At 40.4% G+C, this 12,579-nt stretch overlaps 1 protein-coding gene across 4 annotated transcripts in view; it reads left to right on the forward strand.

Annotated features, from left to right (window-relative positions):
• GREM2 (gremlin 2, DAN family BMP antagonist) overlaps positions 1–12,579 on the forward strand; it is a 38,692-nt gene that overhangs the window by 20,291 nt on the left and 5,822 nt on the right. For 2 of the 4 annotated variants that reach the window (XM_062573651.1, XM_062573650.1), the window contains exon 3: positions 133–273. The exons of the other annotated variants lie outside the window; for them this stretch is intronic. The gene's annotated coding sequence lies outside the window, so the exon portion shown is untranslated. The remainder of the gene's footprint in view (positions 1–132; positions 274–12,579) is intronic. 4 annotated transcript variants of the gene reach the window in all.

Genomic DNA, 12,579 nt, shown 5'->3' on the forward strand with positions numbered 1-12,579 from the left:
GTCCTTGGGCATCTAAAATGGCACTGGACGTCTCTGGTTAGACAGCTGAAGCCTGTTTAGGCATACAGGAGATGATATAACCCTCACTTTCTATTATTATTTTTTTTATTTCCTCTCTCTACTCCGGTACAGACGGTAGTCCCAACACCAAGCCATTTAGATCTGAAGAGACCGTACAGCTCCTAGGAAGCCAAGCAGGCAGTCCTGCCACTCAGCGCCACCTTTCTCAGCCCCACCCGTTCAGTTACCTTAGCATCCTCCACTCTGAAACAGGTAAGTTGGGTGCCGGGTTCCCAGGCCCCGGTTTGGCAGGAGTGTCAGGGAGCGGCTTTGCAGCTGGTCGAAGGCAGCCTGCCTGCAGGCTGGTACCGAAAGGGTGTAGAGCGGCCCCGCGCTGGCACCGGGGCTCCGGCAGCGCTCCTGACCCTGCAGGCAGCTGGAAAGCCAGCTGGCAAAGCAAAACAAAACAAAAATTAGGTTTTGGCTGGATCAGTGAACTCATCTTGCTGACTCTGTGGTGCATGGTTGTTAGTCCTGGCATGGAGGGACCGAGGTGTGCGTGTGTGTTGGGCCGGAGAGGGTGGAGGGAGAGGTGCAAGCCTGGAGGCTAGGAGCAGAGAGGCTACTGCTTGCAGCTTAAATTGTCTAAACTGCACCCTAGCTGGACTGGATGACAGCATGCAATGCTTTAAACTTTATCACAGAAGAACATGGGTGATAATTAGGAATACATCCAGCTGACATTCAGGGCTTTTCTGTTATTTCTGAAGATGGGGTAAGGATTTTCCTCTGTGCCATTACTTTAAATGAAATTGGAATCACAGCACTTGTAAGGGTTCTCCTAGCTTCTACAGAACTGTGTGTAACTAAATACCTATTGGGGGGGCTACCTTCTGCAGTCAGTTTATTAGAAATAAAATTAAGAGAAGAAAAGGATTTGGGTTCTTTTGGTCTGAGATTATTTCCATTTGGATTAAAACCTAGAAGAAATAATTGTTTTATATGTTGGAGATGATATGGGAGCTTAAGGACCTCACACTCCATGTCACAGAGCCTAATCAGAGAAATAGTTGTGCATTCTCCTATCATAATTCCCTTTATGTCCAGGAATTTTATGTTTATTCCCTGCCCACCAATCAGCTTTAGCAAGATGGATGGGTAATGCTGCTCTGTGCTCTCCTTATCCCGTTACCCTTTTCTGTGTTCTCATTGTTAAGGTATTTTTCTGCAGTATGGAGAATGTGAGTACATTACCTCCAGTTGGTGTGGGAACTGAAACCCTGAGCTTGTGTTCATAAATGGGGGAGGTCTTGTTGCAGGGCTGCTCTTAAGAAGGTTAAGGAGCCAAACTTCATCTGGCTGAACTTTTGGATGACTGATAGTGGCTAGCACTGTTCCTCTTCTATTCGGCGATGTTGACTGGGCATACATGAAATACACTTGGCAAAGCAGGATGGCCTGGGAGCTTGTGAGTGGCTTCTCAGTTATGTCTGCTTTCTGTGTGGGTTGTAGTGGAGTTCACAATGAGCTTTATGGCCTGCTCAGTCTCCAGGTCCATGTCTGTGCACCCTGCAGAGACTGACATTTATAGCTACGTAAGCTGTGTTGTGGTCCAGAATGAAACTGGAGGCTTTGTAGGTGTGGGAATAGGAGTCTTCTGTATTGCTTGTGTTGATTTAAGTGACATGATAGTGACATCCCTGTCACCTATTTCTAAAGAGTCTCCAAATCTCATCTCTGGTTTCTGTTAGTGGCTTTGCCATGGGTTTGGCAACCAGCCTTAAATAATTTGTTTTGAGGGAGCAGAGAATAGTTATAGAGAGGACCTTGTGAAAACTGTGGTAACCGTGTAGTTATGCTGTTAATTCACATGGCAGTTTGCCTTCCTGGATCTTTTTCTGTTAACTAACATGGGCTGTCTTGCTTCTTTTCCTGTTGTAGTCAGCACTGCCACTACATATCCTGCTTAAGCCATACAGTCTAATGAAGTAATTCTCACTACTTTTAAGTCCAGCCCTTCAATATTTTAACAAATACAGAGATATGAAATTGTATACTTACTCTGATGTAGCCTTTTATATATATCATTCATATTGTAAATCAAGAATTTGATTTGTGGGAAGAGGGGAAAAAAGGGGTAAATGTGCCCTTTGTTTTTAGTGAGCAGAGCTTTGCCAAGTGGTGATTACTACTCCTTAGTCTCTTGTGCAATTAGGAGCTTCTTAGGGTCTTCTAAGAAAAATGTTTTCTGCCTAGTTAGCAGATCTTCAGACAGGTGAGCTTTATAATATGTCCTTGGTAAGTGCATTCTTTTTGTAGTCTTTTTCCTTATTGTTACTCCTTTTCTCTTTGATGCTCTGGCATTATCCATGTTCTGCTGCTGCCTCAATCACTTTTCTAGTCTGTATTGAGCGTCTCTGCAATTTTGGGCTGGAGAAAAATTATGGAAGCTGAAGTAATCACCCAAAGCAAAAGCAGTTAGTCTGAAACTACAGGAAGAGAGAAAGAATGATCTTGTTTTGCTAAGCAAAATTCTTTACTGAGCCTCATTTCAAAATACAGGCGTAAGAGATCTAATGTGGCTGTGGTTTATCCTTGACCCACTGAGGACAATCATGCTACAGGAATTGTGCTAGTTAGCATCAAGGGTTCAGAATTTAAACTTTTTCTCTCTATATCCCGTGGAAATGAAAGGCTTCAGGACAGAGCTTGGTCAAAACTTTTTATTTATTCTTTTTTTTCTTTTTTCAAAAGATCTTAGTCATTGCAGTAGCATCAGGTCATCAGAAATGACCAGAGATGTCATCTCTCTCTTCTAGATTTGAGGAAGTGCTGCCTAAGGTGGGAGCAGGGTAGAGGCCTTGGATAGACAGAGAAGATAAATGAAGCTTGCCATCTTATGCTGAAATTTATAACTAGATGTGGGCTAACTCTTTGTGAGATACCTCCATGACCTTGTTGAGAATAACTTTCTGAAAGAACCAAAGAAAAGAATATTTAGATTTTCTTTTGCTTATTGTCTGCTTCTACTGAGCTTGAAAGTATGAGTAATGGAAAAAATGTTCAAACCTTAACTGTGGTGTCACAATATAAATGGCTTATGGCCAAACACTGTTAAAAACAAGGTCACATTAAGTTAATAAAGAGCCTGTAGGTGCTGTTTATCTTTCGCTTGTGTCTATGTAAAGAAGGTCCTCTGTGACTATAATCAAAAAAAAAAAAAAAAAAAAAAAAAATCCTGAGCCAGTAGGTCCTAGGGTTGAAATCCTTCTCCTCTGATGCTGCAAAATGGTAAATGCAACTAGGGGTTGCAAGGCCAGAAATGACCCTGGAATTACCTGTGGAGGTGGAGCTCAGTCCTGTCCTGTGGGATTGTGAACAGAACAGTGATCGCCTCTATAGGCATGCTCGTTATCCTAGGGAACATCTTCCCTGCCATTTTTAACAATTTATGCATATGTGCACTCATTCGACTCCAGTTAATACCTGTATAATGTTACGTGATTTCCCTGTCACTTTTCTTTAAGGGTATTAAAACTGGATCTGCTGGATCTGCCCAACTGACAGAGAAAACTGACCTTTTTAATATGAGTGGGTTCACTTGTTTTTCACATGTTGCCCCACTTCCCGAGTCCTGCATTTGACCAACAGCTCAAGCTTCTAGACTCTGTTCTGCTTCGCAGATTCTCTCCTTCCAAATATGGAAGATTTGCTTGTTTAACTAACTCCCAATACTAGCTTTGCCTCTAATATTTATTAGTCCAGTGGCACACTGCTGAATCCCCTTTCATTCTGTGAAGGGAGTCTAAAGAAACCATCCTGTGTGTGTGTTTTAATGATATGTTTGTTCAGCCCTCTGAGGATGTTGGGAGCTGTGAACAGTAAATGCCAAGTGATTGCCAGGAAGCTGCTGACTGCAGTACGTAGTAGACAGACCCTTCTGTGGGACTGTCGCTGCCTCGTCATGCACATACCGACGATATCTGGGTTTGATTTTGGTCTCTTCTGTGCTGATAGTACTGTCTCAGGTTCTCCTCGAGACAAAATCTTGGTCAAGTGAAAACATAAGCAATGGTGTAGTCAAGGACAAAGTCGGTCTCCCCCACATTCCAGTCTACTGACTCTTCTTTCTTCCTCACTTGGAAGGAGCTGAAAGGCTAACGATGTTCCTTAAAATGAGCATAACTTGCTGTGTTATGTTAGTCTAGACGAAGGAAATCAAATTAATTAGCAGAAAGACTGCAAGTGTGCTATGTAGGAGGACCTGTCATTAGAGTACCTCATCCAGGCTCCTGTGGCTTGGTATGTGTTCAGAATGATAGCTCTGGTCTTCCTCTCGGCAGAAGAGGAGAAATAAAATAATCATCGTAGGCTTCAATTAGAGACAGAACTATAATTCAGTCATGGGCAAAGAGAGGGGGGAGGTGAGCAGGAAGATGGCTGCTCTGCAAAGCCTAAGTCATAAAATATAAAATCCCAGTTTATGTGTGGCAACAGATCCTTGTATGATTGAATTACAGCCTTCATATTCAATAATGGGCCAAGCCTGTAAACCAGAATGCAGACAGAGCAAATATTTACATTCTTAGGAAAATGACGGCGAGAGAATCACTGAGCAGAGCATGAATCAAAGCCACGAGAGCGTAGATGTGGGACAGCCAAGTGCTGCCATCAGTGTGAACTGAGAGGGACAGTGTAAGTTTCCAGTATTTGGGATGTAAAATTTCCTGTAGCAGAGGTCATCCTGCAGTACTTCATCTTTTGGAAATTCATCTTTTGCTTAGTGGCACACACTGCCGATAACAATGAATAAACTACAGTTTGTCCTTTCATTCTGTATGGTATGCATTTGCCAGTATATCTAAAAATATCTGACATACTGAAATATTTAGGTATTAGAAATGTTTATATTAATATTGCATATCTAATTGCAATTTTATTTGTATTTCTGACTTTAAATTATAGCACCTCATAAGTTCTGTACACTTGACGGTTGTTGAGCATCAGCTTATGTGATTTATTTTGGTCCAGCTGACAGCTACGACAGTAATAAACGTTACTGTCAATTTAGAAATATCAACAGACATGCAGCAAAATAAATGAATGTTCCTCTAGTTATCTTACAAAATAAATTGAAAATAAGGGTCAGAATGGTTCCAAACTGAAGAACTTGGATCAGGGTATTGACTGAAACATGTACTAGGATAGCCAAGCGGCTATATAAGTCTGAAGTTTTCTAACTCCAAATTTAATCTTTATTTATAGGCTTGCAAAAGGGCATATGCAAACGATCATCAGAGCATGCTGTTGCTGTTGCTTCCCAGCACTCATAAATTTGAATTGCATTTCAGTCTTATACCTGAATTTTCTCATTTGGGACTCCGAGTGAACAGACTTCTGCCTGGAACAAACACCTGCAGCTCAGTTAAACATTTGCAATGAAAGTTGTTTAATAAGGATTCTGACAGACCGTTAGTTAAATCCATGAAAAGCAACTGCAGAAGCAAGCCAAGCAGAGGTCTGCTGTTCTTAGGGAAACAAACAAACAAAAAATCTTGTAACTCTCCAAGTAGGTTAGTGAACAAAAGAGGATGCAAAACAGCACTGGATCTGCCCAAGTGTAATACCGTGCACAGCGGACGGCAGTGTCGTCTCGTTACTGCTGGGCTTCTGTCTATGCATAGTGCAGATAAGGTTTTCGTAACTATTGGGCCAGCTTGCGCTCTGCAGCAGAACATGTTAAAACCTTTGAGGTGACCCCTTGTTTTCTCTTGGTGTCTAGTATTACACATGAAAACTGGAGATGATTAATTCTGATTTTTCTGTGGATGTATTTAGTGTGCTAGTAATTCTAAGCATTCTCTTTACCGCTTGTGCCTACTAGGGTGCCAAACCGTGATATCCTTGACTTGCTGTTCCTCCCTTCCCTAATATACTTTACACTCCTTTCTGTATTCTCCAGCAGCACAGCATGAGGCAACCAAAGTTTATTGGTTGGGTAATGTAGAAAACACATTACATTAGTATAATGTAATAGGAGCTTAATAACTGCGTTGCTGTCAAAATTGGTTGAAATTTGGTTAGTGGATTAAAAATGTAATTGTGAGGAATAGTCAGATACGTAACTACATGTTCCTCATTAACCAAAGAAAAACAAGACAAAAGTAGGATGAGAGGGTTCTCCAGACTTAGCACTACTGAAGAGAAAAATGTTGTCATGCGATACCGGTCATTCTGGTAAGGCGCTTAGTTGCATGTTTGCCTGGCACAGACCTGGTTACTGCTGACAAGCTGAATTAGCTTATTAGTTTGTTTTATTTGTTCATTAGTGTAGATCTGAAATTCGTCCGCAGAACTGCTCTAAGTTTTAGTTTGCAGGACTGATGCTTTGCTGGGCACCTTTAAGTAGAGATAATGAAAAACTTTACACCCTTTGGCTTTAAGCTATGAATCTATGCCATTTTGGGGAGAACTTGATGAACATGCAGCTATAGTAGTTCTTGCAAGTGGCATAATGGAAAACAGTAGAGTACATAGGTGAAATTTTGTGTGTATGGGAACATGCATGCTTCCTAATAGAAGGCTAGCCTGTAGGATATTTAAATAAGAGCAAGTCTTATTTGAACCATCTGTATTTCAGCTCTATAAATAGTATGTTGGCTCAGTAAAATTGGTAATATAAATACTAGACCATAAAAAACATTTTGGATTTTTCAAAATTCATTATGCTAAACATGCCTACTTGATTGTCATATAGTGGCAGCTGAGCATAGCGTCTTGAATGGAGAGCCTGAAAGAATGCAAATATCAGAAACTACCAGAAAATCTGGTAAAATTAGAATTTACTTCTCTGATTAGTCTAGAATTTCTCACATACAAGAGTACATGCCATCTATTGATTTTTCAGAAGGAATTGCATTTTCTGTCCATTAAGAGAAGCAGGGAAAACGTTTTTTGTTTTTTTGTTTTTTTTAAAGCACTTTTATGATTGTTTAATATGCAGCACTTGATTTCTTTCTAAAACAGATCATATCCAAATGCTCTCTTCTGCGAATGGTACAAGTACAATAATGTGTGTATACTGAAGACTAATAGTTTTCTTCCTTATTCTGAACTAGAAAATGAGCTGCGTGCTCTGGATGGAGGGCACTCTTTGAAGCTAAAAAGAAGAAAACTCCTTACACCATCTCTGTTCTGGGAAAATTCAGGGAAATTGTACTGGGCATTTTCATATAAAACCATTTCAGTATAGAAGGGTGTAATGTTTTTAAAGGAAAGCTTGCCTGAGGATCATGAATCTGGATTGATCAGCAAAAAAAAGGGTATTGGTGCAATATGTGGTGGGATTGAAAGATGTTGGAATCCTTCCATTCCCAGTGGATTTCTGACCTCTAGTAACTCACTTCCCTTCTGTACTCTGTTCTGGTCCCACCATATGTTGCTCACCAAGTTAGTCTACAGACTTTTCGGGATTATGTCACTTAGGCTGTGGTCTTGGATGAGATTTGTATGTTCTGTTGTAATGCAAACAACAAAAATGTAGTGGAGACCACTCATTGCAAAATAGTCTTTAGGAGTATTGATTCTCCAGCAAGGAAGCAAAGTGAGCTATTGTATTTCAATGCTGTACTTTCCCCATTCTTTTGTTGAGTGTGCTCCTTTCCAATATGCTGAGGGATGATCACAAATGAAAACATTTGCTCAAGCAATTGCTTCTCTTCTGATTTAGTTTCCCAAGGTAAGAAGTTTGTTTTCCTCTAAATGAAAAACTGCAAAATGGGAGTGTACTAGCTGCCTTCTGTGCAGAAGAACAGTTAAATGTAGTCTGTTATTGCTTGCTGAACAAAATGTTCATTTGCAAACATAGAAATGACTTGCCTACTTGGGGCTCTTCACCTCATGCTGGAAAGCTGAAGAACATGAAGAAAGAGAACAACTTTGGTTCACTCTTGCAAAGAAACGTTTTTTAGATTCATAGGAAAACCAGGTTCCAGCCCTTTCCAAAACTATCCTCTGTGTATCCAAGGAGTCGTCCTTTATTTATTCCTCCTGCTCCCTGATTGTCGCATTCTCCAAAACCAGGTTGGGAGAAAGCAAATCAACTCTCATGGACAGCAAGCAGAAATCTGGTTTTATTTTGTGTGTTTTTTTCCTCCTCCTACTCCCCCTTTCTTCCCTACCACTGCTGCCAGTACTGATGACTCTTCAGACACGTCTGAGTAGGACATCTCACTCTGCTTGGGACAATTCACATGTGTTCACCAGGCAGACATTTGTCTGTGGTTGACTCTAAAACCACAAGTTCCTAAAGCTGAGATTGCAACAAAATTCAGGAGTTTTAATCATAACAGTATTCCAAAAAACCTTTGTTCAGTTACCTGACAGTATTCAATCTGAACTCTGTGTGTTTCAGTTCCCCCCAAAATAACATGACTGCGTTACCTGAGCTCCTCTAGGATGTCTTAGCATTAGTTACATTTCATGCAACTTTTCTTCCTCATCTTTATTTTACTTTTTCCTGTGTAAAACTGATAAATGGCAATGCGATTACAGAATCAAGTAGTAAATCTTTACTGCTGTTAAATACAGGGCAGTATGAAGTTGATAGTCTTGCTTGACTGTAATATCAGGCTTGAAAAAACCCTAGAAGAGTAGTTTCCTTCACTATTTTCTTCTAGTGAGTGAGGTTGCTTTAGTAATTGCATTTAATAGCTGTGTATGTGTTCTTTATGAAGCATTGGTATTCATAATGTTTGTTTATGCATCTCCAAGAATACCAGAGATGGTTTCTTCACTACTTTTTTTTTCCCCTCCCTCTCTCCACTGTCCTGAAACTCTTGGTCAGATTGTGGATATATTGGGCAGAACCTGAAATCTCAGCTAACAATTTTCAACTATTCTCCTTACAAGTTCCTTGTCCTAGCTTTGAAAAACAAGAAACTTCTCCAAATTCCTCCAATACTACTTTAAAAAATAAAGTGAATCCCAGGTTTAGAAGTTATACAAGATGAGAAGGATTCAGCCCGTGGAAGCCTAATACCGTAGATCAGTAATACAATATTTAAATCAATATGCTTTTTGGCAGGATGTCAATGCAAAGAGGAGCATAGGAGTAATGTGATCTCTTAACTCTGATGAAATGAGCAGCTGCGTTCAAACCTGTTTCAGATGAGCTTGTCTGAGTTCCTTAAAGAAGGAAAACATGGTTATAAACATTAATTTCTAGTGGCAATAGAGGAAGATAAGAAAGATTGCAGGCAAACTGGGAAGAAAAACCTAACAGTCTAGCTAGTTGGGTTTGGTGCCAGTGAAGAGTTTATCCTGAAGTTGTCTTCATATTTACTCCAGTCTTAAAAAGTCTTATACATTGCTGAATATCGTGGGAGCAATTGGTTGATTCCCTGATTCTTACATTTGTGCACGTGTACCACTGGTTCTTCTAAACTGCCAGCCACTTTAGCTAAGAGGTTCTATCTAAATCACAATATAGCTCTTGGTTGTAGAAAATTTACAGTGAGGGCTGAAATCAGTATGAAGTAACTCAGAGGATGCTCTGAGTTGTTTTTATGCTAGCATAGACTGGCCATATCAGGGTCTACTTACTGCGTTTTTCATAATCTTAAATTCAGTATGTCCAGCTTCAAGCGTTGTCTTGTCAAGGAGAACTTCTAAGTTGTGGCGTTATGATGAAATGATTCTCCCTTCTGAGGAATACAGGCTTGCATAGCTGAAATCCCTTCTCCATCTTCCCCTGTCTAAAAGAGAATAAGAGCAAGGACAGAGTAGTGGAGTTCCTGAAGTATCCAACTTGCAGGCAGACTTTTTGTGTTTTGTTCACCACCAACTTGTTGGCAGACCTTGTAGGCTTGCTTGGGCCTCTCTGGGGTTGAGGTGTCACTATGACCTGAGAAAGAGAGAAAGATGGAGAAGTTGCCCACTTTCCTACTCATCTCCATACAGGCCAGGATGCCAGGAGTTTTATTAAGTATGAAATAAATGTTTTCTCCTCATACAACTTGCCACTAAAGCTGTGAGGCAATAAAACAGCTTTCTCACAAGTCACCACAGAAGGTTCTTAGAAGACAAGAGTGGAAAAAATTTTGCTTATAATGGCATTAATGATTGCTTTTTTAGCAACAGTCCTTTTGGTGCTGGTTATGTGCTGATACGCCCTTTTTATTGCTAAAAGGGAGCAATTTTGCATCTAAGTAAGACATTATAGTTGCAGTACTGATTTTTTCTGGCTTTTTAGATTTTTTTTTCTCCTGCCTCCTGCATATTCTGTTGTTGTGGTTGGCCTCAGTCTTGGCAATTTAATCATGAAAATTTGTTAATGGTGGAATAATTTACAAAGAGGTCCATGCCTCTGTAAAAAGAAAGATATAGTGCAGTGTTCAGTTATTGCTAAAGTTGTTGAGACACAGGAGCAAGAGTTTCCAAAGGATAGCAAGAAGCTAGCACTGCATGTCTTCCTCACACAAAGATGCCTGTTTTGTGTAGTCTTTTTAGTTGAACATTGTACCATTAGAATCAAACCTAACCATTAATAAATTAAATAAATAGCATTTTTGGCTTCCTGGTAGAGAATCTGATATTTCCTGGCTTCCCACATATCTTCTTCAAGCCAAGTTTTAGTTCTTTGAAAAGTTACTGCCTGGCCTGTCTTCAAGGAACACTTCTGGTGTCCCGTCTTAAATACTGAGAACTGACCATGTACACCATGTCCTTACTTTACTATACATATGCATCTTTTATACAAATTTATTTTTTGACTGGTTGTAATATGAAAAGAAGCTGAGAATAGGAAGTTTGTTGGTTAACAGAGCTGCCCACGGTCAGCTGAATAGCTGATCGCAACAGAAAGTGCCAGTGTCTGAAGTTTGCGAGATGAAAACTGAAAAAGAGTTATCCAGGTGGTCAAGGGTGATGGTGTTACATACCATGCCACAGAACTAAATCTGTTTTAATACAGCCTATAATCCGTGCCTTTAGCCAAGAGAAATTGAAGAGAAACCACCATTTTCCAAGGCAAACTCTTCCATTGGTGAATTGAATTAAAAAAATTATAAAAATAAATTATCCCTGAATTTGCATTTTTCTTCTTCACAGCCAATGGCTCTTACTGTGCTTTTGACTGGTGCAGAACAGGTTTCCCTGTGATTAAACTAAAAAAGTAAGTTCTTGAGTTCTATAGTAGGGCAGGCTTAACAGGTTTTTTTTTTTTTTTTTTTTTTTTTTTTTTTTTTTTTGAACCACTGGCCGTGGCATTTTCCTAGCAGCAAGTTAGATGTTTCCAGGAATGCAGCTAATGCTGAGTGCTTTTTAGGTGTTATATGCTAAAATAAACAAATGGGATTCACACCTGCTGATTTCCTGAGCAGCTAACATATCACCGCTGGTTCATCCCTCTCTCTCTCTCTCTGTGTCAGCATGTAATCCTAAAGTAGATTGGTCTGTGAAACTGGAATTTGTAGGCAAAAACTGCATCCTAAGCTTAGAAATTGAAGTCTTTTTTTTTCTTTTCTTTTTTTCCTGAAAACTAGAGAAAACAGTGAAGCAGTCACTCAGCATAGATGGGTGCTGCTATTACCTCCTTTCCTGTCTTTCAGACAACACCTCTGTGTTCTGTGTTGGAGGATTTCTCCAAAAATGATGGGCTTAAATTCGAAGGTCAAATCTATTGCTCCCAATTCCTAGAGGAGTGCCCTAACCACAAAACTATAGGCTGTTCCTGGGGTTACACTGCCTGTCCTGTGCTGGAGCTGGATTGCTTTCAAGAATGCATGAGTTATAGGGCCAGAAGGTCAGTACGTAAGAGGGAGCCTGACTTGGTAGATATTTCATGTTACACAGTAATTGGATATAAACAAGAAATAAAGCTAAGGGCAGATGCAGCAGTCCTAGGTCTTCCTCCTCTAGCTGAGTACCCTGTCCTCTCTGGATTACAGAGCTGGATCTTGGCCTGCCTGCTTCCTTGGCCATAGATTTTTTACAGCCTTGGGTACCCAATAGCCCAGCTCCAGCATGACGAGTTTGATAAGTTTATGAACTCATACTTGATGCTGATTTCCTTATCTCAAAGAGATAAAAACCAAGCATGTGAAATACAAATGCAGCTAAGCCTTATTTGTTGTCTAGCGTAAGGTTAAGTTATTTCCTGCACGAGCCCACGCGCTGAAAGAAGGGGTGGAGGGGAACTCGTAGCAGCTGGCAACAACTCTTGGAGAAGCTGAAAACTTGCACAGGAGCTTTCATTGGCTCTGCCACAGGGAGCCCCTTATGCAGTGGGAATGATGGGCAGAGGCTAGCTCCCTGGCATTTGTGCAAGTTTGAGAGGTTTTTGTTTCTTGGGGCAGTTCTCAGTTGCTTGGTCTCAGCCAAATGCTGGCTGATTCTGTACTAAGTAGGACAGAACTGGCCTGTTCTTGCCAGAAGCCAGATTCTTCTCAAATACATTTTGTGTTTGTTCTCATGCTCTGTTTACAGACAGACAGCATTCACCATGTTGCCTTGCAGTCAGGCTGAGTTTACCAAAATGATCTGCGAGAATAGTGAAGTTTCTTTTCTCTTTGTATCTCA

Source organism: Rhea pennata, chromosome 3 (assembly GCF_028389875.1).
Source record: "Rhea pennata isolate bPtePen1 chromosome 3, bPtePen1.pri, whole genome shotgun sequence".
Classification (NCBI taxonomy): domain Eukaryota; kingdom Metazoa; phylum Chordata; class Aves; order Rheiformes; family Rheidae; genus Rhea; species Rhea pennata.